The sequence below is a fragment of the Scyliorhinus canicula genome, chromosome 8 (assembly GCF_902713615.1).
Source record: "Scyliorhinus canicula chromosome 8, sScyCan1.1, whole genome shotgun sequence".
Classification (NCBI taxonomy): domain Eukaryota; kingdom Metazoa; phylum Chordata; class Chondrichthyes; order Carcharhiniformes; family Scyliorhinidae; genus Scyliorhinus; species Scyliorhinus canicula.
In genome coordinates, this window is record NC_052153.1 from 168,848,301 (window position 1) to 168,876,239 (window position 27,939).

General features: G+C 49.7%; 1 pseudogene; it reads right to left on the reverse strand.

The window, feature by feature from the left end:
* The window catches only part of LOC119970686, a 216,920-nt pseudogene that overhangs the window by 120,859 nt on the left and 68,122 nt on the right, over positions 1 to 27,939 (reverse strand).

Genomic DNA, 27,939 nt, shown 5'->3' on the forward strand with positions numbered 1-27,939 from the left:
TGAACTGAAAAATAAGAAGGGAGAGATCACTTTGATAGGATCAAAGTGGACCGCAAATAGTCAGCGGGAAATTGAGGAGCAAATGTGTGAGGAGATAACTGCAAGAAAAATAGTGTGGTAATAGTTGGGGATTTTGGGCAGGATTCTCCAAAATCGTGATTAACGCGGGGGCGGAGAATGGGCGTCGATGCCGAAATCCGGCGTGATGCCGCTCCCGAGATTCTCCAGTTCCCGGAAAATTGCTGTGAATCACGTACGTGCGGTCTACGCGGCGTGGGTAGGGGGCCATTGACAGAGGCCCCCGCAGCAATTCCCTGAGGACAACTGGCCGAGTTCCTGACGGCCTGGTTCTAACCACATTTTGCCTGTCGGGAACGTGTCTGCGTGGGTTTTCTCCGGGTGCTCCGGTTTCCTCCCATAGTCCAAAGATGTGCAGGTTAGGTGGATTGGACATGCTAAATTTCCCTTAGTGTCTATAAAGTTTAGGGTGGAGTTACGGGCATAGGGTGGTGTAGGGCTTAAGTGGGGTGCTCTTTCCAAGGGTCGGTGCAGACTCGATGGGCCAAATGGCTTCCTTCTGCACTGTAAATTATCTGGTCTGATGAATGGCAGGTGGAGCTTAATTTAGATAAACATGTGGTCATGCATTTTGGTAGATCGAATCAGGGCAGGATCAACTCAGATAATAGTAGGGTGTTGGGGAGAGTTACAGAACAAAGAGATCTGGGAGTACAGGTTCATAGCTCCTTGAAAGTGGAGTCGCAGGTGAACTGGGTGGTAATGAAGGCATTTGGCATGCTTGGTTTCATTTTGAATTCTTTCCCGTCGTGCCAGTCTGTATCTTGTTTTCATGTCTTTGCTTTCAGACAGGGCTGACCCTTTTCCTGCTTTTAACCTTCTGCTATTTTACCTTCAGCCAACACTGACCTTTCAACTGCTATTAACACCCACTCTGATCAAGATTTTTGTTGTTAATACCATCATTACCATTCCCTTTACTTGTGTTCCATGATATCCTTGCCATTTTATCACCTCCACTCTCTAACTTATCCCTGACCTTCCCTTTTTCTCCAGCTGCCTCTCCCCATTTTAGAACAGCAGAAAACCCATCACATCTCTTTTCTGTTCTGAAGAAGAACCATTTGGACTCGAAACATTAATCTGTTTCTCGCTCCATAGGTGCTACCAGTCCTGCTGAGTTTTTCCAGCACTTTCTGTTTTTGTTTCAGATCTCCAGCACCTCAGTATTTTGCTTTTGCTGAATTTACTGATTCCCCTTTATTTACCCTGCTAGTTATACCCTCAAAAACTCTAATAAATTTGTCAAACAGGATTTCCCTTCAGTAAAACTAGCTGCCACGGTGGGATTTGAACCCGTGTCCTCAGAGCAGTTCATAGTCGGGGCGGAACGGTAACACAGCTGGGGTGGTACAGGAACACAGCCGGGGCGGCATGTTAGCACAGTTGGGGCGGCACTGTAGCATCGTGGTTAGTAGAGTTGCTTCACACCTCCAGGGTCCAGGTTCGAGTCCTGTCTTGGCTCACTGTCTGTGCGGAGTCGGCACATTCTCCCCGTCTCTGCGTGGGTTTCCTCCGAGTGCTCTGGTTTCCTCCCACAGTCCAAAGATGTGCAGATTGGGTGAATTAGCCATGCTAAATTGTCCCTTAGTGTCCAAAAAGGTTGGGTGGGGTTACTGGGTTGCGTGGATGGGTTGGAGGTTTGAGCTTTGGTAGGGTACTATTTCCAAGGGCCGGTGCTGACTCGATGGACTGAATGGCCTCCTTTTGCACTGTGGATTCTATGATTCTATGATTGCCCTGGATCTCTGGATTACTAGTTCAGTGACAATACCACTACGCCATTGCCTCCCCTACAATCCAGCCCAGGATTTCACACCAACTCCTTTAGGATTTCTTTGTCTTGACTTCTGTGCAAACTATTCACAATTGCTTTACTTCTTGATTCTCAGACTGTATCAAAATGACATCAGAAGTTTATTTTACCTTTGGAGGCTGTTGTCCCACTTTATCTATGTTCACTTACCTCCAGACTTCTCAGACAATTTTCTTTATTTTTCTAGTTTCCTGAACTAGCTGCTCTTCAGATCCCTGCACTTGTTTTATAGAATTTACAGTGCAGAAGGAGGCCATTCGGCCCATCAAGTCTGCCCGGTTCTTGGAAAGAGCACCCTACCCAAGGTCAACACCTCCACCCTATCCCCATAACCCAGTAACCCCACCCAACACTAAGGGCAATTTTGGACACTAAGGGCAATTTATCATGGCCAATCCACCGAACCTGCACATCATTGGATTGGTTTTCTTAACCATTACTCTATGGTATGGCCTATTGTCCAGCAAAGCTGAGAGAGATGTTCCATCCCTACCATTCGAAAACCTACTCTCTCACTACATATCTCCAAATGCAATCAGATCAGCTAAATTAAAACTTAAAAGCTCCTCTACCTTACAAGGCCCCAGTTGCTAAGCAACCTCCAGATGTTTTTGCCTATTATCTATTTTTCATGCCCTCTCTAAACACAGTAGAAACACAATTGGAACTTAACCAACCTCAGGAATTGGCTGTGTTTAAGTTTAATATTTTTGTTTTCAATTGGAATATGTCACTTTCAAACTTAACATCGAATTGAATGGTATTATGATCACAATTTCCCTATGGATATTTTACTATTATATTACTAATTAGCCATGCTTCATTACACAATACTCAATCTAAGATAGCTCCTACTACTCTTACATTCTCACCCTGCTAAAGACGCTGCTCCTCTAGCACTCTCTCCATTAATGGTCCTGCTCCTCTTGCACTCTGTCCCTATTAGATCATTTGGAGACTTGGGCGGAGAGATGGCAGATGAAGTTTAATCCGGACAAATATGAGGTAATGCATTTTGGAAGGTCTAATACAGGTAGGGAGTATACAATGAATGGTAGAACCCCCAAGAGTATTGACAGTCAGAGAGATCTAGGTGTACAGGTTCACAGGTCACTGAAAGGGGCAACACAGGTGGAGAAGGTAGTCAAGGAGGCATACGGCATGCTTGCCTTCATTGGCTGGGGCATTGAGTATAAAAATTGGCAAGTCATGTTGCAGCTGTATAGAACCTTAGTTAGGCCACACTTGGAGTATAGTGTTCAATTCTGGTTGCCTAGACACTACCAGAAGGATGTGGAGGCTTTACATAGAACATTACAGCGCAGTACAGGCCCTTCGGCCCTCGATGTTGCGCCATCCTGTGAAACCCCTCTGAAGCCCATCTACACTATTCCCTTATCGTCCATATGTCTATCCAATGACCAATTGAATGCGCTTAGTGTTGGCGAGTCCACTACTGTTGCAGGCAGGGCATTCCACACCCTTACTACTCTCTGAGTAAAGAACCTAACTCTGACATCTGTCCTGTATCTATCTCCCCTAAATTTAAAGCTATGTCCCCACGTGCTAGACATCACCATCTGAGGAAAAAGGCTCTCTCTGTCCACCCTATCCAATCCTCTGATCATCTTGCATGCCTCAATTAAGTCACCTCTTAACCTTCTTCTCTCTAACAAAAACAGCCTCAAGACGCTCAGCCTTCCCTCGTAAGATCTTCCCTCCATACCAGGCAACATTCTGGTAAATCTCCTCTGCACCCTTTCCAATGCTTCCACATCCTTCCTATAATGCGGCGACCAGAATTGCACTCAATACTCCAAATGCGGCCGCACCAGAGTTTTGTACAGCTGCAACATGACCTCATGGCTCCAAAACTCAATCCCTCTACCAATAAAAGCTAACACACCGTACACCTTCTTAACAACCCTCTCAACCTGGGTGGCAACTTTCAGGGATCTATGTACATGGACACCGAGATCTCTCTGCTGATCCACACTACCAAGAACCTTACCATTAGCCCAGTACTCTGTCTTCCTGTTATTCCTTCCAAAATGAATCACATCACACTTTTCTGCATAAAACTCTATTTGCCACCTCTCAGCCCAGCTCTGCAGCTTATCTATGTCCTTCTGTAACTTGTAACATCCTTCTGCACTGTCCACAACTCCACCGACTTTAGTGTCATCTGCAAATTTACTCACCCATCCTTCTACGCCCTCCTCCAGGTCATTTCTAAAAATGACAAACAGCAGTGGCCCCAAAACAGATCCTTGTGGTACACCACTAGTAACTAGACTCCAGTCTGAACATTTCCCATCAACCACCACTCTTTATTTTCTTCCAGCTAGCCAATTTCTGACCCAAACTGCTAAATCACCCTGAATCCCATGCCTCCATATTTTCTGCAATAGCCCACCATGGGGAACCTTATCAAACCCTTTACTGAAATCCATATACACTACATTAGCTGCTTTACCCTCATCCACCTGTTTGGTCACCTTCTCAAAGAACTCAATAAGGTTTGTGAGGCACGACCTACCTTTCACAAAACCATGTTGACTATCTCTAGTTCCTGTGCAATATTGTTCTTTGTTCTTTGTTGATTGACCGTCAAGCCTGCCCCTTAATTCAAAATGATCTTGGACGATTTTCTGTCTTATAGAACCCCTACAATGCAGAAGGCCCATCGAGTCTGCACCGACCCTCTGAAAGAGCACTCTATTTAGGCCCGCAGCCCCACCCTATTCCGGTAACCTCAGCTAACCTATGGATGTTAAGGGGCAATTTAGCATGGCCAATGCACCCAACCTGCACATCCTTGGAATTATTCCTTTCCAGATGATTATACATCCTATCTCTTTTAAACCTTTCCAAGACTTTGCCCGCAACAGAAGTAAGGCTCACTGGTCTATAGTTACCGGGGTTGTCTCTACTCCCCTTCTTGAACAAGGGGACAACATTTACTATCCTTCAGTCTTCTGACACTATTCCTGGAGACAAAGATGACTTAAAGATCAAAGCCAAAGGCTCAGCAATCACCTTCCTAGCTTCCCAGAGAATCCTTGGATCAATCCCATCTGGCCCAGGGGACTTATCATTTTCACTCTTTCCAGAATTGCTAACACCTCCCTCTTATGAACCTCAATCCCATCTAGTCCAATAGCCTGTATCTCAGTATTCTCCTTGACAACATTGTCTTTTTCCTGCATGAATACTGCCGAAACATATTCATTTAGCACCTCTCCTATCTGCTCGGACTCCACGCACAACTTTCCACTACTGTCCTTGACAGGCCCTACTCTTACCCTAGTCATTCTTTTATTCCTGACATATCTATAGAAAGCTTTAGGGTTATCCTTGATCCTACCTGCCAAAGACTTCTCATGTCCCCTCCTGGCTCTTCTTAGCTCTCTCTTTCGGTCCTTCCTAGCTAACTTGTAACTCTCGAGCGCCCTGACTGAACCTTCACGTCTCATCTTTATATAAGCCTCCTTCTTCCTCTTGACAAGTGTTTCAACTACTTTCGTAAACCACGGTTCCCTCGCTCGACCACTTCCTCCCTGCCTGACAGGTACATACTTATCAAGGACACGCAGTAGCTGTTCCTTGAACATGCTCCACATTTCCATTGTGCCCATCCCCTGCAATTTCCCTCCCCATCCGATGCATCCTAAGTCTTGCCTCATCACATCGTCCTTTCCCCCAGCTATAAATCTTGCCCTGCTGTATATACCTATCCCTTTCCATCACTAAAGTAAACGTAATCGAATTGTGGTCACTATCACCAATGTGCTCACATATCTCCAAATCTAACACCTATCCTGGTTCATTACCCAGTACCAAATCCAATATGACCTCGCCTCTCGTTGGCCTATCTACATACTGTGTCAGGAAACCCTCCTGCACACATTGGACAAAAACGGACCCACCTAAAGTACTCGAACTATAGTGTTTCCAGTCAATATTTGGAAAGTTAAAGTTCCCCCATAACAACTACCCTGTTACTTTCTCTCCTATCCAAAATCATCTTTGCAATCCTTTCGTCTACATCTCTGGAACTTTTCGGAGGCCTATGGAAAATCCCTAACAGGGTGACCTCTCCTCTGGAGTGGGTGCAGAAGAGATTTACCAGGATGTTGCCTGGTATGGAGGGCATTCGCTATGAGGAGCGGTTGAATAAACTCGGTTTGTTCTCACTGGAACGACGGAGGTTGAGGGGTGGCCTGATAGAGGTCTACAAAATTATGAGGGGCACAGACAGGGTGGATAGTCAGATGCTTTTTCCTTGGGTAGAGGGGTCAATTACTAGGGGGCATAGGTTTAAGGTGCGAGGGGCAAGGTTTAGAGGAGATATACGAGGCAAGTTTTTTACATAGAGGGTAATGGATGCCTGGAACTCGCTGCCAGAGGAGGTGGTGGAAGCAGGGACGATAGTGACATTTAAGGGGCACCTTGACAAATACATAAATAGGATGGGAATAGCGGGATACGGACCCCAGAAGTGTGGACGATTTTAGTTTAGACGGGCAGCATGGTCGGCGAAGGCTTGGAGGGCTGAAGGGCCTGTTCCTGTGCTGTACCTTTCTTTGTTCTTTGCTCTTTGACCCTGCTCCTTTCACACTCTCTCACTGTTCATGACCCACTGCTGCTCTCGCACTTTCTCACTGTTAATACTCACCTGATGAAGGAGCTGCGGAAAGCTTGAGATTCGAAACAAACCTGCTGGACTTTAACCTTGTGTTGCAAGACTTCTTATTGTGCCCACCCCAGTCCAACACCAGCATCTCCACATCACTGTTAATGCAACCACTGCTCCTCTCACACTGTTAATGGGCTACGTAATTGTGGTAAACCACTGCTGCATAGTCTATGGAATTCCAGGCAATTTTCTATCCAGAGAGATTTTAGGATGTAGAATTCCAAATAATACTTCAGGTGAACATCACAAATGTATTTAAAGGGACGTTGGACAGACACAGGAGCAAGAACAAATAGGAAGCTATGACGATGATATTATAGTTATATGAAGAGATGTGAAGGAAGCTCGTGTGGAAATTGACACAAACCATTTGGGCTGACTGGCCTCCTTTTGCATTTTACATTCATTGAGACAGCTAGTAATACACTTAGAGCTAAGAAACAGGCCATGTGATCCAACACTACGACTGCATTTATCTTTGTCAGCCCATCCTTCTACACCTTTTGTCCTCATGTACTTCTAGGTTCCACTTAAAGGCATCAACTTAATACTGACTATGAAGCTGCTAAACAGTTGTAAAAACCCAGTTAGTTCACTAGCGTGCATTAGGGAAGGCAATCCTTACCTGGTTTCGGGGCAGCATGGTAGCACAGTGGTTAGCACAGTTGCTTCACAGCTCCAGGGCCCCAGGTTTCATTCCCGGCTGGGTCACTGTCTGTGTGGAGTCTGCGTGTTCTCCCCGTGTCTGCGTGGGTTTCCTCCGGGTGCTCTGGTTTCCTCCCACAGTCCAAAGATGTGCAGGTAGGTGGATTGCCCATGCTAAATTGCCCTTAGTGTCCAAAACGTTTAGGTGGGATTACTGGGTTACGGGGATAGGGTAGAGGTGTGGGGTGTACTTACCAAGGGTCGGTGCAGAGTCGATGGGCTGAATGGCCTCCTTCTGCACTGTAAATTCTATGTCTACATGGCACGGTAACACAGTGATTAGCACTGTTGCTTCACAATGCCAGAGTCCCAGGTTCAACTCCTGGCTTGGGTCACTGTCCATGCGGAGTCTGCACATTCACGCTGGGTGGGAATCTCCAAGCCCCGCGCTGAGCCGGAGAATCAACCACGCCACGCCGCCCCGACACCGGCATGCAATTCTCCGAGGAGCGGCGCTGTCCACAGCTGGGCCGCCGTTTCTCCGGCCTTAATGGGCCGAGCGGCCATGGGGAAATGGTAGAGTCCCGTCGGGGGTAGGGGGGCTCCTTCGGGAGGGCCTCCGATGGGGTCTGGCCCACAATGGAGGCCCACCAATCAGCGGGCCAGCCTCTCCAGCCCCGGCCCTATTTTGTTACGCGACCGGCTCCTGAACCCCCGCCCCATGTTGCGTTGGAGCCGTCGCATTGAGGAAGTCCCTCGCGCATGCACGGGTTGGCACGACGCCACTGCGCATGCACGGGTTGGCGCGGCGCCCAGTTGGCGCGGGAAGGGAGGCTGGAGCGGTGTGAACTTCTCCAGCGCTGTGCTGGCCCCCTGTGGGGGCCAGAGTTTGTAGTGCTCACGCCCGTTTTGTGCTGTCGTAAAAAGTGACGGCATTCACAACAGCGTGGACACTGGAGAACAGATCAGGTTCCGGAATTTTATCTGCCTTTAATCCCTGATGCGCTATCAATTGCACACAAAGACTCAAATGGGTACAATAGAGGCTTTATTAACGTGAGATGTTTCTCCTTCGACTGCAGCTGGTAGAATGGCAGCTCAGGCGAACTCATGAATATTTATACTGCTCCCTGTGGGCGGAGCTAGCTGGCAGGGGCTACCGACAAACCTGTAATACAGGTACTGCTGTACATCCCCTAATACAGGCGCACACATATTTACACAGTGGTGGATCACCACATTCACCCCCTGTTAAGAATGAGTTCGACTGGGGTGACGTGGAACTATATACATAATCCGTGATTTATTTACAGAGGGGAGGAGAAAAAAATTAAGTGCCCATCTTGCAACCCGGTGCCCATCATAGGTTGAGTCTGACCGGTGGTCTAATGGTTCGTTGAGAGCGACGCAGCAGTGGTGGCGACATCTGTACAGGCGGTGTCGGTGTCGACGGCATCGGTGATGGCGGTGTTGGTGATGGCTAGTGGCTGGACAACTCCGGGAGCATGCCAAAATCTTGCATGTCCTCTAGTGTGGGCAGGGGAACAAGGGATGGACCTGGTGGGGCTGATGTTGGGAGCGCGGGGGGAGGGGAGGGTGGCACGTGGGTGGGGAGGTGTGTGGGAGTGGGTTCGGCACCCGAGGGAGCCAGGTCCCTGAGCGAGACTGTATCCTGGCGGCCGTCGGGGAACTCCACGCAGGCATACTGGAGGTTTGCGTGGAGCAGGCGTACCCTGTCCACCAAAGGGTCCACCTTGTGGAGCCTGACATGCCTACGCAGTAGGACCGGCCCTGGAGCTGCGAGCCAAGTTGGGAGTGACACCCCGGATATAGACTTCCTAGAGAAGGTAAAAACACGTTCATGGGGAGTGTTGTTAGTAGCGGTGCACAGCAGTGACCGAATGGAGTGGAGTGCATCAGGGAGGACCTGCTACCAGCGAGCGGCTGGGAGTTTCCTGGACCGTAGGGCCAGCTGTACAAGAGAAGCTTTATTACCATGAGATGTTTCTCCTTCGGCTGCAGCTGGTAGAATGGCAGCTCAGGAGAACTCATGAATATTTATACTGCTCCCTGTGGGCGGAGCTAGCTGGCAGGGGCTACCGACAAACCTGTAATACAGGTACTGCTGTACATCCTTAATACAGGCGCACACATATTTACACAGTGGTGGATCACCACATTCACCCCCTGTTAAGAATGAGTCCGACGGGGGTGACGTGAAACTATTTTACGTTGTAAATAATTTTTATTGGAATTTTTGAAAAATAAATATCAACAGAACAACAATAGCAATAACAATAATAAACACCCCCCGGCACCCGTAACAACGCATACAACAAACCCGCCCACCCCCCCAAGCCCAATAGACAACAAAATAAATTAACAATAAGCAAATTAACTTAAACACTATCCCCCTAAACCCCCCACCCCCCACCGCCTTTCCCCACCTCCCCCCTCCCCAGGTTGCTGCTGCTACTAACCTAGTACCTTATCGTTGAGCCAGAAAGTCGAGGAAAGACTGCCACCTCCTAAAGAGCCCTTGTACCGACCCCCTCAGGGCGAATTTGACTCTCTCCAGCTTAATGAATCCCGCCATGTCATTAATCGAGGTCTCCACGCTCGGAGGTCTCGCATCTTTCCACTGCAGCAAGATCCTCCGCCGGGCTAATAGGGACGCAAAGGCCAAACATCGGCCTCTTTCGCCTCCTGCATTCCCGGCTCCACCCCAACCCCAAATATCACGAGTCCCCAGTCTGGCTTGACCCTGGATCCTACCACCCTCGACACCGTCCTTGCCACCCCCTTCCAGAACTCCTCCAGTGCCGGGTATGCCCAGAACATATGGGCATGGTTCGCTGGACTCCCCGAACACCTGACACACCTGTCTTCGCCCACAAAGAGCCTACTCATCCTAGACCCGGACATGTGGGCCTGGTGCAGCACCTTAAACTGGATGAGGCTAAGCCTCGCACATGAAGAGGAGGAGTTCACCCTCTCCAGAGCGTCCGCCCATGTCCCCTCCTCAATCTGCTCCCCCAGCTCCACCTCCCACTTAGCCTTCAGCTCCTCTACCGAAGCCTCCTCCACCTCCTGCATCACCTGGTAGATGTCAGACACCTTCCCATCCCTGACCCACACCCCCGAAAGTACCCTATCCCTTACCCCCCGCGGGGGCAGCGAAGGGAATCCCTCCACCTGCCGCCTAGCAAACGCCTTGACCTGAAGGTACCTGAACATATTCCCCGGGGGAGCTCAAACCTCTCCTCCAATTCACCAAGGCTCGCAAACCTCCCGTCAATGAACAGGTCTTCCAACTTTCTAATGCCCACCCTGTGCCACCCCAGGAACCCGCCATCCATGTTCCCTGGGACAAACCGGTGGTTCCCCCACAGCGGGGCCTCCATCATGCCCCCCACTTCCCCCCTGTGTCGCCTCCACTGCCCCCAGATTTTGAGGGTAGCCGCCACCACCGGGCTCGTAGTGTACCTCGTTGGAGGGAGCGGCAGCGGCGCCGTTACCAGTGCCTTCAGGTTCGTGCCTCCACAGGACACCATCTCCATCCGTTTCCATGCTGCCCCCTCCCCATCCATTACCCACTTACGTACCATCGAGACGTTAGCCGCCCAATAGTACCCAGAGAGGTTGGGCAGCGCCAGCCCCCCTCTATCCCTTGCCCGCTCCAAAAAGACCCTCCTTACCCTCGGAGTCCCGTGCACCCAAACAAATCCCAGAATGCTGCTGTTCACCCTCCTAAAAAAGGCCCTCGGAATGAAAATGGGGAGGCACTGAAACAAAAACAAGAACCTCGGGAGCACCGTCATTTTAACGGACTGTACTCTACCCGCCAATGACAACAGCAGCATGTCCCACCGTCTAAATTCCTCCTCCATCTGCTCCACCGACCTAGTAAAATTGAGCTTGTGCAGAGTCCCCCAGCTCCTAGCCACCTGAACCCCCAGGTACCTAAAGCTCCTCACTGCCCTCTTTAGCGGGAGCCTACCAGTCCCTTCCTCCTGATCTCCCGGGTGTACAACAAACAGCTCACTTTTGCCCAGGTTCAATTTATAGCCCGAGAAACTCCCAAACTCAGCAAGAATCTCCATCACCTCCGGCATTCCCCCCACCTGGTCTGCTACATACAACAGCAAGTCGTCCGCATACAGCGACACTCGGTGCTCCTCCCCACCTCGCACCAAACCCCTCCACCTCCCCGACTCCCTGAGAGCCATGGCAAGAGGCTCAATTGCCAACACAAAAAGCAAGGGAGACAGGGGGCACCCCTGCCTCGTCCCACGGTGTTGCCTGAAGTACTCGGACCTCCTCCCATTTGTCGCTACACTCGCCATCGGGGCCTCGTACAGCAACCTCACCCATTTAATAAACCCCACCCCAAACCCGAACCTCTCAAACACCTCCCACAAGTACCCCCACTCAACCCTGTCAAAGGCCTTCTCCGCAGCCAATGCCACCACAATCTCCGCCTCTCCTTCTGCTGCCGGCATCATTATCACATTTAGCAGCCTTCGCACGTTAGTGTTCAGCTGCCTCTCCTTCACAAATCCCGTCTGATCTTCATGTATCACCCCCGGCACCCAGTCCTCTATTCTAGTGGCCAAGATCTTCGCCAGCAACTTGGCGTCTACATTCAGCAGTGAAATTGGCCTGTATGATCCGCACTGCAAGGGGTCCTTATCACGCTTCAGGATCAGGGAAATCAGCGCCCAAGACATCGCCGGGGGAAAAACACCCCCCTCCCATGCCTCGTTGAAGGTCCTAACCAACAGGGGGCCCAGCAGGTCCACGTATTTCTTATAAAATTCAACCGGGAACCCATCCGGTCCCGGCGCCTTCCCCGACTGCATGTGGCCAATCCCACTGACCAGCTCCTCCAACTCGATCGGCGCCCCCAGTCCCTCCACCTGCTCCTCCTGCAGCCTTGGAAATCGCAGCCTGTTCACAAAACTCTCCATTCAACCTCCCACCGCCAGCGGCTCCGACCGGTACAGTTCCCTGTAAAAGTCCCTAAAGACCTCATTGACCTCTGCCCCCTGCCGCACTACATTCCCACCCCTATCCTTCACTCCACCAATCTCCCTAGCCGCGTCCCGCTTATGAAGCTGATGCGCCAGCATCCTGCTCGCCTTCTCTCCATACTCATAGACCGCTCCCTGCGCCTTCCTCCACTGTGTCTCCGCCTTTCTGGTGGTCAATAAATCAAACTTAGCCTGCAAGCTACGTCGCTCCTCCAGCAATCCCTCCTCCGGGGGCTCCGCGTACCTCCTATCAACACTCAACAGCTCCCCCACCAGTCTCTCCCTCTCCCGCCTCTCCCCCCTCTCCCTATGGGCTCGGATGGAGATTAGCTCCCCGCTAATCACTGCCTTCAGAGCCTCCACACCATCCCCACCTGGACCTCCCCAGTATCATTGACCTCGAGGTACCTCTCGATACATCCCCGAACCCTCCTATGCACCTCCTCATCAGCCAACAACCCCACGTCCAGACGCCAAAGCGGGCGCTGGTCCCACACCTCCCCCATCTCCAGATCCACCCAATGCGGAGCATGGTCCGAAATCGCAATAGCCGAATGCTCGGCCTCCTCCACCCTCGGGACCAATCCCCTACTCAAAACAAAGAAATCAATGCGGGAATAAACCCTGTGCACATGGGAGAAAAAAGAGTACTCCTGAGCCCTCGGCCTCCCGAACCTCCAGGGATCCACTCCTCCCATCTGGTCCATAAACCCCCTCAACACCTTGGCCGCCGCCGGCCTCCTGCCTGTCCTTGAACTAGAACGATCCAGTAGGGGATCCAGCACCGTACTGAAGTCTCCCCCCCCCCATGATCAAGCCCCACACCTCCAGGCCAGGAATGCGGCCCAACATATGCCTCATGAAACCAGCATCATCCCAATTTGGGGCGTACACATTTACCAACACCACCCTCTCCCCCTGCAGCTTACCGCTCACCATCACATATCTGCCGCCACTATCAGCCACAACCTCAGACGCCTCAAACGCCATCCTCTTCCCCACCAGGATCGCCACCCACCGGTTCTTCGAGTCGAGCCCTGAATGGAAAATCTGCCCCACCCACCCCTTCCTCAGATGGACCTGGTCCACCAACTTCAGGTGGGTCTCCTGGAGCATGGCCACGTCCACCTTCAGCCCCTTCAGATGCGAAAACACCCGGGCCCGCTTAACCGGCCCATTCAACCCCCTCACGTTCCACGTAATCAGCCGGAGCAGGGGGCACCCCGCCCCCCCCCATCCCCCGTCGACGAGCCATAGCCCATCGACTGCTCGCCCCTGGCCAGCACCCATTCGGCCCGTTTCCCACGGCGATAGAACCTCACCCCGACACCCCGATCTGCACCAGCTCCTCCCTGGCCAATCCAGCAGCAACCCGGCACCCCCCCCCCAAGGCTAGGACCCCTCCTAGCCGCGACGCTCCCTCCACTGTACTCCCGTGAGCCAGCTGACTTCTGCTGACTCCGGCAGCTCCCGCCCTAACTCCAACCCCTCCCGATATGAGGTCCCCGCTCCTCCCCTGCATCAGCTCCTTGGCACCGCTTCAGCGTGGGAAAACGGATCTGATAACCATGCCCCTCGCCACCTGCTCCACCCCCCTCGTCCCGCAGCGCGGGAAACCAGAGAAAAGCCCGCACTTTCACACTGCCCTACCCACCAACGCAGCTCCCAAACAGCAGTCCCAACCCATCCACCAACTCCGTACAAACAAAGGCACAAATCAACCACAATCCCCAATACCCCCCTTAAAGCACAAAACCATAACCCACATCGTCCGAAAGCGAGAGAAAAAACAGAAACAAACAGAGTAACCAGCAACAGCATAAACAGTGATACAGAAATAGAAAAACTCCCACAGCCCCCAATCTCTAGTTCTAGCCCAACTTTTCAGCCTGCACAAAGGCCCACGCTTCCTCCGGGGACTCAAAGTAGCAATGCCGGTCCTTGTAGGTGACCCACAGGTGCGCAGGCGGCAACATGCTGAACTTCACCTGCTTTCCGTGGAGCACCGCCTTCGTCCGGTTAAACCCGGCTCTCCGCTTGGCCACCTCCGCACTCCAGTCCTGGTAGACACGCACTACCGAATTCTCCTACTTACTACTCCTCACCTTCTTGGCCCATCGGAGAACACACTCCCGGTCACTGAACCGATGGAACCGCACCAGCACCGCCCGCGGGGGTTCATTCGCCTTAGGTCGCCTGGCCAGTACTCTGTGGGCCCCCTCCAGCTCCAGGGGCAGATGGAAGGATCCTGCCCCCACCAGCGAGTTCAGCATCTGGGCCACATAGGCCGGCAGGTCCGACCCCTCCAGCCCCTCCTCGAGGCCCAGGATCCGCAGGTTCTTCCTCCGTGACCGAAGCTCCATCTCCTCGAACCGATCTTGCCACTTTTTATGAAGCGCCTCGTGTATCTCCACCTTCCCCACGAGGGCCGAAACCTCCTCCTCGCGCTCAGAGGACTGCTGCTGCAACTCAAGTACAGTATCGCTGCACCCTGGGTTGTCTGGGTCTCCAGCAGCTTACTCGTCGTCACCTTCAGGGATTCCAACAACTCCCCTTTCAGCTCCGTAAAATAGCGCAGAAGGGCCGCCTGCTGCTCCTCCGCCCACTGCCTCCACTCCTCAGGGGCTCCACCGGCCCCCATTTTGTCCACCTTCCCCCACTTTTCCAGGGGAGCTGCTGCCGTTTTTCTCCTCGCCCCACCCCGAGTCCGCACCATAAATCCCGGGGGGTTTTGTTCCAGACCTCTTTATCCACCGGGAAGCGTCGAATCAGCGCCGTTTGGGGCCCTTAAAAGAGCCCACAAGTCCTATTAAAGCGGGAGCTGCCGAACGTGCGGCTTAGCTCCGCATAGCCGCAACCGGAAGTGTGACGTGGAACTATATACATAATCCGTGATTTATTTACAGAGGGGAGGGGGAAAAAAAATTAAGTGTCCATCTTGCAACCCAGTGCCCGTCATAGGTTGAGTCTGACCGGTGGTCTAATGGTTCGCTGAGAGCGACGCAGCAGTGGTGGCGACATCTGTACAGGCGGTGTCGGCGTCGATGGCATCGGTGCTGGTGGTGTTGGTGCTGGCTAGTGGCTGGACGACTCCGGGAGCGTGCCGAAATCTTCCATGTCCTCTAGTGTGGGCAGGGGAACGAGGAATGGACCTGGTGGGGCTGATGTTGGAAGCTCCGTGGGAGGGGAGGGTGGCACGTGGGTGGGGAGGTCTGTGGGAGTGGGATCGGCACCCGAGGGAGCCAGGTCCCTGAGCGAGACTGTATCCTGGCGGCCGTCGGGGAACTCCACATAGGCATACTGGGGGTTCGAGTGGAGCAGGCGTACTTTATCCACCAGGTGTTCCGCCTTGTGGTGCCTGACATGCCTATGAAGAAGGACTGGGCCCGGAGTCTTGAGCCAAGTCGTAAGCGACACCCCGGATGTAGACTTCCTAGAGAAGGTAAAAACACGTTCATGGGGTGTTAGTAGCGGTGCACAGCAGTGACCGAATGGAGTGGAGTGCATCAGGGGGGACCTGCTGCCACCGAGCGGCTGGGAGGTTTCTGGACCATAGGGCCAGCTGGACGGCCCTCCAAACCGTCCCATTCTCGCTCTCCATCTGCCCGTTTCCCCGGGGGTTTTAGCTGGTCGTCCTGCTGGAAGCGATACCCCTGCTGAGCAGGAACTGACGCAGCTCATTGCTCATGAATGAGGATCCCCTGTCACTGTGGATGTAGTCGGGGAAACCGAACAGAGCGAAAATGGAGTCGAGGGCCTTGATGACGGTGGCATCGGGTTGATGACGAGCGATCGGGTTTTATTCTGATGTCCATGATGCGGAAAATCTCACGGTAATAAATTGATGCGCTATCAATTGCACACAAAGACTCGAATGGGTACAAGAGAGGCTTTATTACTGTGAGATGTTTCTCCTTCGACTGCAGCTGGTAGAATGACAGCTCAGGAGAACTCATGAATATTTATACTGCTTCCTGTGGGCGGAGCTAGCCGGCAGGGGCTACCGACAAACCTGTAATACAGGTACTGCTGTACATCCCCTAATACAGGCACACACATATTTACACGATGGTGGATCACCACAATCCCATGATGGTTACTGCGCCAAGTTCCTCTGCATTAACTGCAGTTTTTGGAAAATTTTATTATCCTCAACTGTGAAGAGAGAGGCAAAATATTGGTTCAGTGCGTCCACCATCTCTGTGTTCCACATAATTCCGCACCAGCATCGTGCTCTTAAGGGTCAACATTTACTTTAGCTCATTAAATATATCTTCCTCATTATATATTTATAGAAGGTTTTGGTATAGAAGCACGGTAGCATGGTGGTTAGCATAAATGCTTCACAGCTCCAGGGTCCCAGGTTCGATTTCCGGCTGGGTCACTGTCTGTGTGGAGTCTGCACGTCCTCCCCGTGTGTGCGTGGGTTTCCTCCGGGTGCTCCGGTTTCCTCCCACATTCCAAAGATGTGCGGGTTAGGTGGATTGGCCATGCTAAATTGCCCGTAGTGTCCTAAATAAGTAAGGTTAAGGGGGTGGGGGTGGGTTACGGGTATAGGGTGGATGCGTGGGTTTGAGTAGGGTGATCATTGCTCGGCACAACATCGAGGGCCGAAGGGCCTGTTCTGTGCTGTACTGTTCCGTGTTCTGTGTTCTGTAGTAGTGATTATGTTTTCTGCTAGTTTCCTTTCATAGTTCATCTTAGCTCTTTTGATTTTATTTTTAGTAGCCTTTTGCTGAACCTTAAAGTTCTCCAAATCCTCCAGTTTACCACTAGCGTTTGCAGTACGGTATGCCCTAATTTTTGCCTTTATGTCCTCTTCCTTTTTTATCCGTGGAAGATTTTCCTGCCTTTTACAATTCCTCTTCTTTTCAGGAATATACCAGGTGAAATTTGAATTCAATCTGGGGCAGGATTCTCCGGCTTCTCAGCCACACGTTTCCCGGTGATGGAAGGCGACGCGCCATTCACGGCGGCGGGATTCTCTGCTCCCACCGCTGTCAATGGGAATTCCCACTGAAGCCATTCCACAGGGAAACTGGCAGGCGGGGGTGTGCTGCCGGTGGAACCAGAGAATCCCTCAGCCGGTGAATGTTCTGCCCCCCGAATTAAAAGTCTGACCATGAAACCTTTGTTGCTCGTTGGAAAAACCCATCTGGTTCACGAATGCCCTTTAGGGAAGGAAATCAGCCATTCTTACCTGGTCGGGTCTACATGTGACTCCAAACCCACAACTGTAGCCATCTGGGGTGGCCGCGCCCCGATTCCAAAATGGACATTCACAAAGAGTACAGGGAAAATTGGACAGTACTAGGAAAACAAACAGGTGCAAGGTTTGCCTGTGAATTGGAACTTGCAGATCCCAGACAGAACTGAAACTACAAGCCATTAGCATAGTAATGAGCTATCTCCAAGGACAAAAGAGAAACATTTAAACAATCGGTACCAGGGCAGACTCCCCGCTGCTAGTGGAGACTAAAACAAAGGCAGGCCAATGGTTACCTAGGGCCCGCCCAGCGATCGAAAAACGACCCCTTTATTGGAGAGAATCGATACAAATGATTGGGACATGGTCCAATTAATTGGGACCAAGTTCAGGAACCGCCCAGAGAGGCGCGAAACCCTTTGGGGTATAAAACAGAATCCCCAAGGTCAGAGTGCTCTCTTGAACTCTTCTTCTTCACCTTCACCTTGGCCTTTGGCTCTCAGCGATGAGAGGCCCGCCAAGCACCAGCCAAGTAAGTCTAAGGTCAATGCACGCTACGAGATAGGCGCTCCTTGCTACTATTCTATACCAGTTCGAAGCCAGCAATATCAGAACCGGACAACGGCCATTGTTCCTCTGACTGAGTGGGCGCCTGAAGCTAAGTATAGGCTTTTAGTAGTAGTTGTAGTTTAGTGAGTAGAGTTTGTGCATGAGTAATAATTGACTGTGTGTGTAAATAAATGTGCATTGATTTCAAACTTACTAACTGGTGTATCGAGTCATTGATCAGTATTCGGTTTTGAACCTTGCGGTGGTATCAGAAAGATACCTGGCGACTCTTGAGCAAAGGTAATTAAAACAGAGCAAATTAAGGAAAGCATAACGAGCAACACAACAAAGTGGCTGATGCATAAATGCCAAGGGAAATTAGGGATGGGCAATAATTGCAGGACCAGTCAGTGACACTCTAAAAAAAGACTCCTTGGTGGATTTATTAGTGAAAATCGTAAAGCCATTCGTCTAGATTTGGATTCCCTCACAATTTATGTATCTTCTCTATGGGCAGGATTTAACAAGCCTTTCCGCTAGTGGGAGCTTCCGGCCCCACCGAGGGTGACGCTCCCATGACAGGCTCCTTGGCAGTGGGACAGGTGAGCCATTCAAAATGGCGTAGACATCAACGGGGTTGGAAGATCCTTCCAGCGGCCAATGGTGAGCCGCCTCTGCCACCAGAGAACATGCCGGGGGAGTGGGGGGGTTGGAGGCAGGTTGGAGGCGGGGGGGCGGGTGGGGGGGATCCTGCTCTATGCCTTCTTTCACTGTCACTGGGTCATAATTCTGGAACCCCCTTCTTAATAGCGCTGTGGGTGTCCTGACACCACATGGACTGCACCAGTTCAAGAAGGTGCTCACCATCCCCTCCTCAAGGGCAATTAAGGATGGGCATTAATGCTGTCCTAGTCTGCGACGCCCACATCACATTAAAGAATATAGAAAAAATAGCCAATCAAACTGTTAAATAATTTTAAATAGAGAAAGAAACAGTGCAAAGAATTATTTATTTAATTTCCTACCACCCCCCCCCCCCCCCCCCCCCCCCCCCATCACGACCAGAGGCAGGACTGGAGGTGAAGGCCCTATAATGGGACAGAAATGCAGGGATGGAGACCCCATCATTGTCCTTATTCCCCATTTTAAGTTCGCGCCCGGGAGGTTCAGAAGGTTAAAGGAGGATCTTTTTGCAGGAAGGCTAATTGAGGCCATGTCATGTGTGAAAACAGCCAGGTATGCCTGCAGCATGATGGGGAGGGATTGGGGTGGTTCTTCCTTGGACATGTATCCAAAGGAAGGATCTGCTTATGGTAAAGGAGAGATTCACATGAAGATGTTCCCCAGCCCTGAACAATGATCCCCTTGTCCTCCCCTGCTGGAGACTCTCTGATTGCCCCAGCGATGCTGCTCCACTCACCTCTGTCTTGGATTTGCAGTGACAATCTTCATCTTTGGACCTCCTGCAGTAACGCCAGTGGCCTTTGGTGGTGCTGCAAGTATTGGAGAGCTGCTGGCGTCTAATTGGCTGACTCCTCTCGGAGATTGGCCAACCACCCTGCATCAGAAAGCCTACCTGGAGATTGCCCCTGCTGAAGCTGCAAATCCTGTCGATAGTCAGCGGGATGCCTAATCGGGACTTAATCCTGACAGGGTTCCTGAAAATAGCCACAGAGGGGTTGCTACTGTCTCTCCACCAGTGGAAGGGCCCATCACCATATCCATTAAATTCCACTCGGATAACGTTGGTTCATCTCACTAGTGAAAAATCTGTTTGCGCAAATCGACTATCCTTACTTAAATCCATGTAAATTTCATGGTTATCGAAATAGATGGAGCGATAAATAATCAGTTTATTGAAAAGTCTTCATGTGCCGCATTGTGATGACAAAATAAACAATCATAATTCATGACAAAGAGACAATCATTAAAATAAAAATAAAGTATACAATTTAAAAAAGGATTGTACAATTATGAACATTTCGTTATACAAGTAATTACAACCCATTGCAAAATGCATGTGCCCTTAATCCATAGACTAAAAATGAATAGTCTATGGAACTCTTCCATTGTTAGTAATGTTACTTAAACAAAGACAATTTTATACAACTTGCTTTGGAATATTAAGACATATTGGCTCCCAAATTTCCAGGGAACTGGCATAAATTTAACAGGCAGGGAGGAAGATCAGGCCAGCAAATAGGGGAGGAAAGTTGAATAGGGAGACACTTCCTAGGCATTAATGGCCATCTGGCTCTTTACACCTGATGTAAGGTAAGTACATTACATTTCTTTCCAAATATGTGAGGATGAATTATAATTAGGGAAAAATTAGGGAATTATGTTTTGCATTATTTTCCCTGTAACCATATCTCACCTTCACATAGTATTTATTATCTTGCCCTGAAAATCTGTAGGAGTTCATGGTGTATTTTGACTATGATATAAAGGCTCATGAGGAATTGTAGGGATTCTATAGTTCTATATTTCTATAGTTCTACACATATTCAGAAACAGCACAATGTGCCGAGGCTCCCCAGGTGTTGTGTCTGTGGGCAGGTGTAAGGCCTGACCCTGCCTGGAGGGCTGGGGCTCACACTCACCTTGCCTGAGCGTATGTGATTGATGCACCTTTATTAGCATTGGACCAAGTCTCTTCTCACAGCAACACCAATCTCCAACCATTTCTATCTTCTGGCCTCCCCTGAACAACCTCCAGGAAAAACAGAGCCTCCTCCTCTCCCTTTCTGCCTTCAACATACAATTCAGGTCTGCGTGAATGAAGTGAGGGTCAGCCCTGGCCTGGGCGCCAAGCCTCTGGCTCTCCTGTCTCACCTTCTCTCCCTTCAGCAGAGTGGAAGGCTTGGCCACAATCAACAGTCCCACTCTTCAGACAACTGGCAGCCTCACTGATGGATGCAGTGGGAAGTCAAAATCAGTCACACACTTCATCTGAAATGTTTCCATTCCCACCCCCCAATGGCTCTAATTGCACAAAAATCTGTTTCCAAACTGATTAGGGACTTACCCATGTGAAATCTGTGACGTTAATCAGTTTCCTACCTGAAGCATGATTCTGACTTGAAAATAAACCCAACTCCAGGTGGCCCTCCTAATGGAAACGCCCACCGTAGCCCCTACAGGGGGCACTGGACCAGGGCTGCGGAGCGTACCGCTGGCATGAGCAGCACCAATCAACGGTACCCCTTTCAGCAGAGATGGGTGCCCAGGCCAGTGGCACCGATGGTGCCGGGCACCGACAGGGCCAAGAGTGTGGAAAGGAGGTAGGGGGAGGGTGAACATGCGGGGACAGAGTCCGCGGTGCCAACTGGGGGCATCGTGTAGACTGTTGGACCAGGTTGGGCACAAGGCTATGCACCACACAAACATGTCTGCCTTTCACCCCTGCAGACAATGGATATTGGAATTTAATCAGCAATGGTGGCTTTCCATAAGACCATAAGACATAGGAGCAGAATCAGGCCACTCGGCCCATTGAGTCTGCTCCGCCATTCAATCATGGCTGATATTTTCTCATCCCCATTCTCCTGCCTTCTCCCCTTAGCCCCTGATCCCCTTAGCAATCAAGAACCTATCTATCTCTGTTTTAAAGACACTCAGTGATTTGGCCTCCACAGCCTTCTGCGGCAAAGAGTTCCACAGATTCATCACCATCTGGCTGAAGAAATTCCTCCTCATCTCTGTTTTAAAGGATCGTCCCTTTAGTCTGAGATGGTGTCCTCTGGTTCTAGTTTTTCCTACAAGTGGAAACATTCACTCCACGTCCACTCTATCTAGGTCTCGCAGTATCTTGTAAGTTTCAATAAGATCCCGTCTCATCCTTCTAAACTCCGAGTACAGACCCAGAGTCCTCAAACATTCCTCATATGACAAGTTCTTAATTCCAGGGATCATTCTTGTGAACCTCCTCTGGACCCTTGCCAAGGCCAGCACATCCTTCCTCAGATACGAGGTCCAAAACTGCTCACAATACTCCAAATTAGATCTGATCTGAGCCTTATCCAGCCTCAGAAATACATCCCTGGTCTTGTATTCTAGCCCTCTTGATGTGAATGTTAACATTACATTTGCCTTTTTAACTGCCGACCGAACCTGCACATTAACCTCAAGAGAATCGTGAACAAGGACTCTCAAGTCCCTTTGTGCTTCTGCTTTCCGAAGCATTTCCCCATTTAGAAAATATTCTATGCCTAAAGTCCTCCTTCCAAAGTGCATAACCTCACACTTTTCCACATTGTATTTCATTTGCCACTTCATTGACCACTCTCCTAGCTTGTCCAAGTCCTTCTGCAGCCCCCTTGCTTCCTCAATACTACCTGCCCCTCGACAGATCTTTGTATCATCTGCGAACTTAGCAACAGTGCCTTTAGTACCTTCTTTCAGATCATTTATGTATATTGTGAAAAGTTGTGGTCCCAGCCCAGACCCCTGAGGCACACCACTAGTCATCGGCTGCCATCCTGAAAAAGACCCTTTTACCCCCACTCTCTGCCTTCTGCCAGTCAGCCAAATCTCTATCCATGCCAGGATCTTACCCTGAACACCATGGGCTTTTAACTTATTTAACAGTCTCCTATGCGGCACCTTGTCAAAGGCCTTCTGGAAATCTAAATAAATCACGTCCACTGGCTCTCCTTTGACTAACTTCCTTGTTATCGCCTCAAAGAACTCTAGCAGATTTGTCCGATACGACCTCCCTTTGACAAAGCCGTACTGACTCAGTCCTATTTTACCATGCCCTTCCAAGTACTTCGCAATCTCATCTTTAATAACAGACTCTAAAATCTTACCAATGACCGAAGTCAGGCTAACTGGCCTATAATTTCCCGTCTTCTGCCTCCCTCATTAAACAGTGGTGTTACATTAGCCATCTTCCAGTCCTCTGAGACCCTTCCTGCCTCCAGTGATTCCTGAAAGATCGTCACTAATGCCTCCACAATTTCCTCAGCTATCTCTTTTAGGACCCTGGGGTGCAGTCCATCCGGTCCAGGTGACTTATCCACCTTCTGACCTTTCAGTTTCTCCAGAACCTTCTCCTTAGTGATGGTCACTGCACTCACCTCTGCCCCTAGTTCTCCTGGAGCTCTTGCATCCCACTAGTGTCTTCCACCATGAAGACTGATACAAAGTATCTATTCAATTCATCTGCCTTTTCTTTGTTTCCTATTATTTCTTCTCCAGCCACATTTTCCAGTGGTCCAGTGTCTATTTTTGCCACTCTCTTACCTTTCATATATTGAAAAAATCTCTTCCTATCTGTCTTTATATTACTAGCTAGCTTGTACTTATACTTCATCTTCTCCCCCCTTATTGCTTTTTAGTTGTCCTCTGCTCACTTTTAAAGGCTTCCCAATCCTCTGGTTTCCTTTTTTCTTTAGCCTTTACGCTGTCCTTGACATCCCTTGTCAGCCATGGATGCTTTGTCCTCCCCTTCGCATGTTTCCTCCTCCTTGGGATGAATTTCTGTTGTGCCTCCCGAATAACCCCCAAAAACCCCTGCCATTGCTGTTCCACTGTCTCCCTGCTAGGCTCCTTTTGCAATCAACTCTGGCCAGCTCCTCCCTCATGTCTGTGTAGTTACCCTTATTTAATTGTAATATCGTTACATCTGATTGCAACTTCTCCCTCTCAAACTGTACGGTAAATTCTATCATATTGTGGTCACTGCCCCTAAGGGTTCCTTCACCTTAAGTTCCCTAATTAAGTCTGCCTCATTACACATCACCAAATCCAGAATTTCCTGTTCCCTAGTAGGATCTGTCACAAGCTCTCCCAAAAAACCATCTCTTAGACATTCCATAAATTCCATTTCTTGGGAACCACTACCAACCTGATTTTCCATGTCCATCTGCATATTGAAGTCCCCCGTGATTCTTGTAATCTTGCCTTTTTTACATGCTTTTTCTATCTCCTGATTTATTTCCTGCCCCACATCCTGACTACTGCTAGGGGTCCTGTACATAACTCCCATCAGGGTCTTTTTACCTTTGCGATTCCTCAATTCTACCCACAGAGATTATATCTCTTCCGATCCTATATCGCTCCTTGCTATCGACTTAACTTCTTTCCTTACTAGCAATGCAACCCCGCCCCCTTTGCCTGTCTGCCTGTCCTTTTGATAGGACATATATTCTTGGATATTTAGATCCCGGCCCTGATCGCCTTGCAGCCACGTCTCTGTGAGGCCCACAATATCGTATCGGCCAATTTCAATATGCGCAACAAGCTCATTTACCTTGTTCCGTATACTGCGTGCATTTAGGTACAACACCCTCAAACCTGCATTGACCACCTCCCTTTTCACACTTTCCTCAGTCATTGGACCCTGTACTGTGGCCTTTTTGATTTTTGACTATGGCTTCTCTGCATTACACTTTCCTCTTCGTGGCCACAGCCCTGGGGATGAACTGCGACTGTACGAGCTGGAGCTGCTCGAGGAGGAGGAATCTACAGCAGCTGAGTGTTCCCCAGAGTAAGAGGAGGCAGGCACTGAGGATGGAGAGCTATCCACCCAACAGGCCAAGGAGGAGGTGCAAAGGAGGCGCTGCATGAAATCTTGTGTGTACTGGCAGCGCCTGTCATTCGAGGACCTGCTGGACCTAGCATGCCATCGAAGAACCCAGCTGAGCAGGAGGTCAGCATGACATACCTGCCATTTTATGTTGCACCTGACACCACGAGGGAATGGGGAGGACACCCGTTCCCGATGGCCGTCAAGATGATGGTCGCCCTAAGCGTCTACGCCATGGGCTTCTTCCAGGCGAGTGGGGACCTGTCTGAGATCTCACAGAGCTCGGGGCACAGGTGCACCCGTGCTGTCACGGAGGCCCTATATACCCAGTCGGCACAATACATCCATTTCAATGTGGAACGAGTCCACCAGGATGCCCGGGCAGCGGGGTTCATCGCCATCGCCGAGATGCCCCGGGTCCAGGGGGTTTCGGCAGAATGCATGTTGCCCTATGAGCACCTGCAGATGTCAGGCAGCGCTTCGAAAGAGGTTCCACCCAATGAACGTGCAGCTCATATGTGACCATCAGCTGTGCATCAAGCACATCTGCGCCCGATACCCGGGCAACGTACAGACGACTTCATCCTGGCACACTCGGTGATTCCCAGCCTCTTCGAGGTGCATCCCTCGCTGGGGGATTGGCTCCTGGATGACAGAGGCCATCTGCTATGGTCGTGGCTGATGACGCCTATCCGGAGGTCACAGACCGATGCCAAGAGGTCGGTTTCCTCTGGGTGCTCTGGTTTCCCTCCACAGTCCAAAGATGTGCAGCTTAGGTGGATTGGCCAAGATAAATTGCTCTTTTGTGTCCAGAAATGTGCAGGTTAGGTGAGGATACGGGGATAGGGCGGGAGAGTGGGCCTAGGTAGGTGCTCTTTTGGGGTTTGCTGTGTTGGACATCAATTCAGTCGAGACGCTGAGTAGTAGTGAACCAATGCTTTAATAGACTAAAAGTGTGCCAACCAGTGGCTCCTCCCGCACTGCAAGATTGCCCCAGGTCGGCGGGCTTTATACCTCCTCAGAGGGGCGGAGCCACAGGCAGAGCCAACAGCAGCACCAATAACAACATTCCAACAGTACAACAGCAACAACCAATAACAGAAAAGCAATAACAGTAAGTATATACAACAGTGGAGATAATGATAGTAATAGAACAGTAGAACAATAGTGAACATATCTACAATAGCCTTACGTAGCCATACGTGGCTCACTACATGCTGCAGACTCGAAGGGCCAAATGGCTTTCCTCTGCACTGTTGGGATTCTATGGATGGCTAGTGACACCCAGTTCTAGCTGGGTGGTTTGAGACCTGTCTCCCTCTCCTATCCTTGGTGTAGATTCTGTGCTGTGGATTGAACCTCTTATGCAAAGAACTAATGAAATGGTGAAGATTGTCAATATAAAAACAGAAAATGTTGCATAAACACAGGAGACTGGTAGCATCTGTGGCTGTGGAGCGAGGAACAGAGTGAACGTTTCGAGTCCATATGACTCTGTTACAGAACAGAAGAGGAATAGAAATGCAATGAATTATATAGTTGGAGAGGGGAGTGGGGGACGTGGGACAGAATAGAAGGTCAGGGATAATTCGGAGCTAAAGAGAGATTGACCAAGATGTCATGGACATAAGACAAAATGGGTGTCCATGGTGGCATGGTAAAGATTGTCCTTGTGTCCGCCACATTTCCTTGAGCTTGTGCTCGGGAACTGAGCTTTCCCTGAAGGCAAGGGCTGGGAAAATTTAGCAGTGTATAACTTGCTCATTTGAAGTTACTTCAAAGTATATAATTCGTTACTGGTTAACAATTTAGACTGAGAATTAGGGATCTTCACAAGGATCATTTCCCAGCAGGAGTTTACCACTCTTCTTTACCACAAAACAAAACCACTGAAAAGTTTCAGACTTACACATTACACCAAATATCTACAGGAGGGAGGGGTAGCGAAGATCAAAGAACTTTATCACAAACAAGTAACCACGCCAGGTAATACAGCCAACAGTCTATCACCTGTAGAACCTCTGAATTCACACCATCAATTAGGATTTATGACCTAAAATACCCTAATTTAAATAAGATGAAAGGAATGCAGCCTCAACTAGTCTTCTGCACAGTAATAATTACATTGCATTTGACCAAAACCGTTTTGGAAGTATTAGGTTTGAAGAACATATACTTCAGGGAACTGTGAACTTTTATATGTAAGTGAACCTAGACTTGCTAAATTTACTTTTCCAATATGCCTTTGAGAGATAGCAGCACAGCATCATGAGAAGGAAAGTGTGTCATGTGATGCAGCCCCAGTTTCACTTGGCCTGTGAGCGGAATATGGCACGCACAGCTCTGCTGCTGATGTCCTCAAGCTTTCTATCCATGCACCCACATGACTAGTTTAAATAGAGGAACCCACAGAGTGTTTTTACATAATCCTTTATGAGTGACTAGCGCCTTTATATCATTATAAAAACACAACCGTAAATGGGAATGGTTGAAAATCCTGCTGCTTATGTGTCACCTTTTCTTTTGCAAGGAATGGAAACATTGCTGCTGATTAATGGCAGGTCGGGAACTCTTACTTGGACCTGCAGACTGGAAATCCTGGAAAAGAATGGTACAGGCAATTCCCAGGGAGGCAGTCGAACGAGAGTACCTTGAACACACATCTTATTTTTATAACCCTTGCGAAAGGAACGGTCACCCATATTTTTATTGTTTAATTTAGAGTATCCAATTAATTTTTTCCAACTAAGGAGCAATTTAGAGTGACCAATCCACCTGTCCTGCACATCTTTTGGGTTGTGGGGGCGAAACCCACGTAAACACGGGCAGAATGTGCAAGGAGCAGTCACCCATAAGCAGCACAAACAAAATGCCCAGGTGAAAGAACAGCAGCTCACACATTCCGGTTAAACACAGAGCGGAACCTAATACAATGTAAATGCTGGGATGCATCAGAGGAAAACATTCCCCATTAAAAGGGCAGTTATAACAGAATACTGTAATACTTCTTTTAGACTATGCAAGTTCCAAATACAATTTTTACTGAGACTTCTTTGCTAATGGGATCTCCACTCACCACATAAAGAATGAGATGACTGTGACGTTTCTTATATTGGGAGTGATTATCAGATCCAAATAACTGTGTGTATGCTTATTTCTATCCACGGGATCCTGGAGGAAAAAGAATAGAGAAGAAAGGAATCCCAAAAATGTGAATATTGTTCACATAACAACAGCGCCAACTCTAGCTTCATGGACCTGAATCAGCTATGTTAGATTAGTTTCATTCTCTCCTTCACTCTTTCCAGTTTTGGTAGCCTCTGCCTTGTTTTCTTAATTTAGTTGTTTTAAAAATATTTTGTGGCCGGCACAAAACACGTT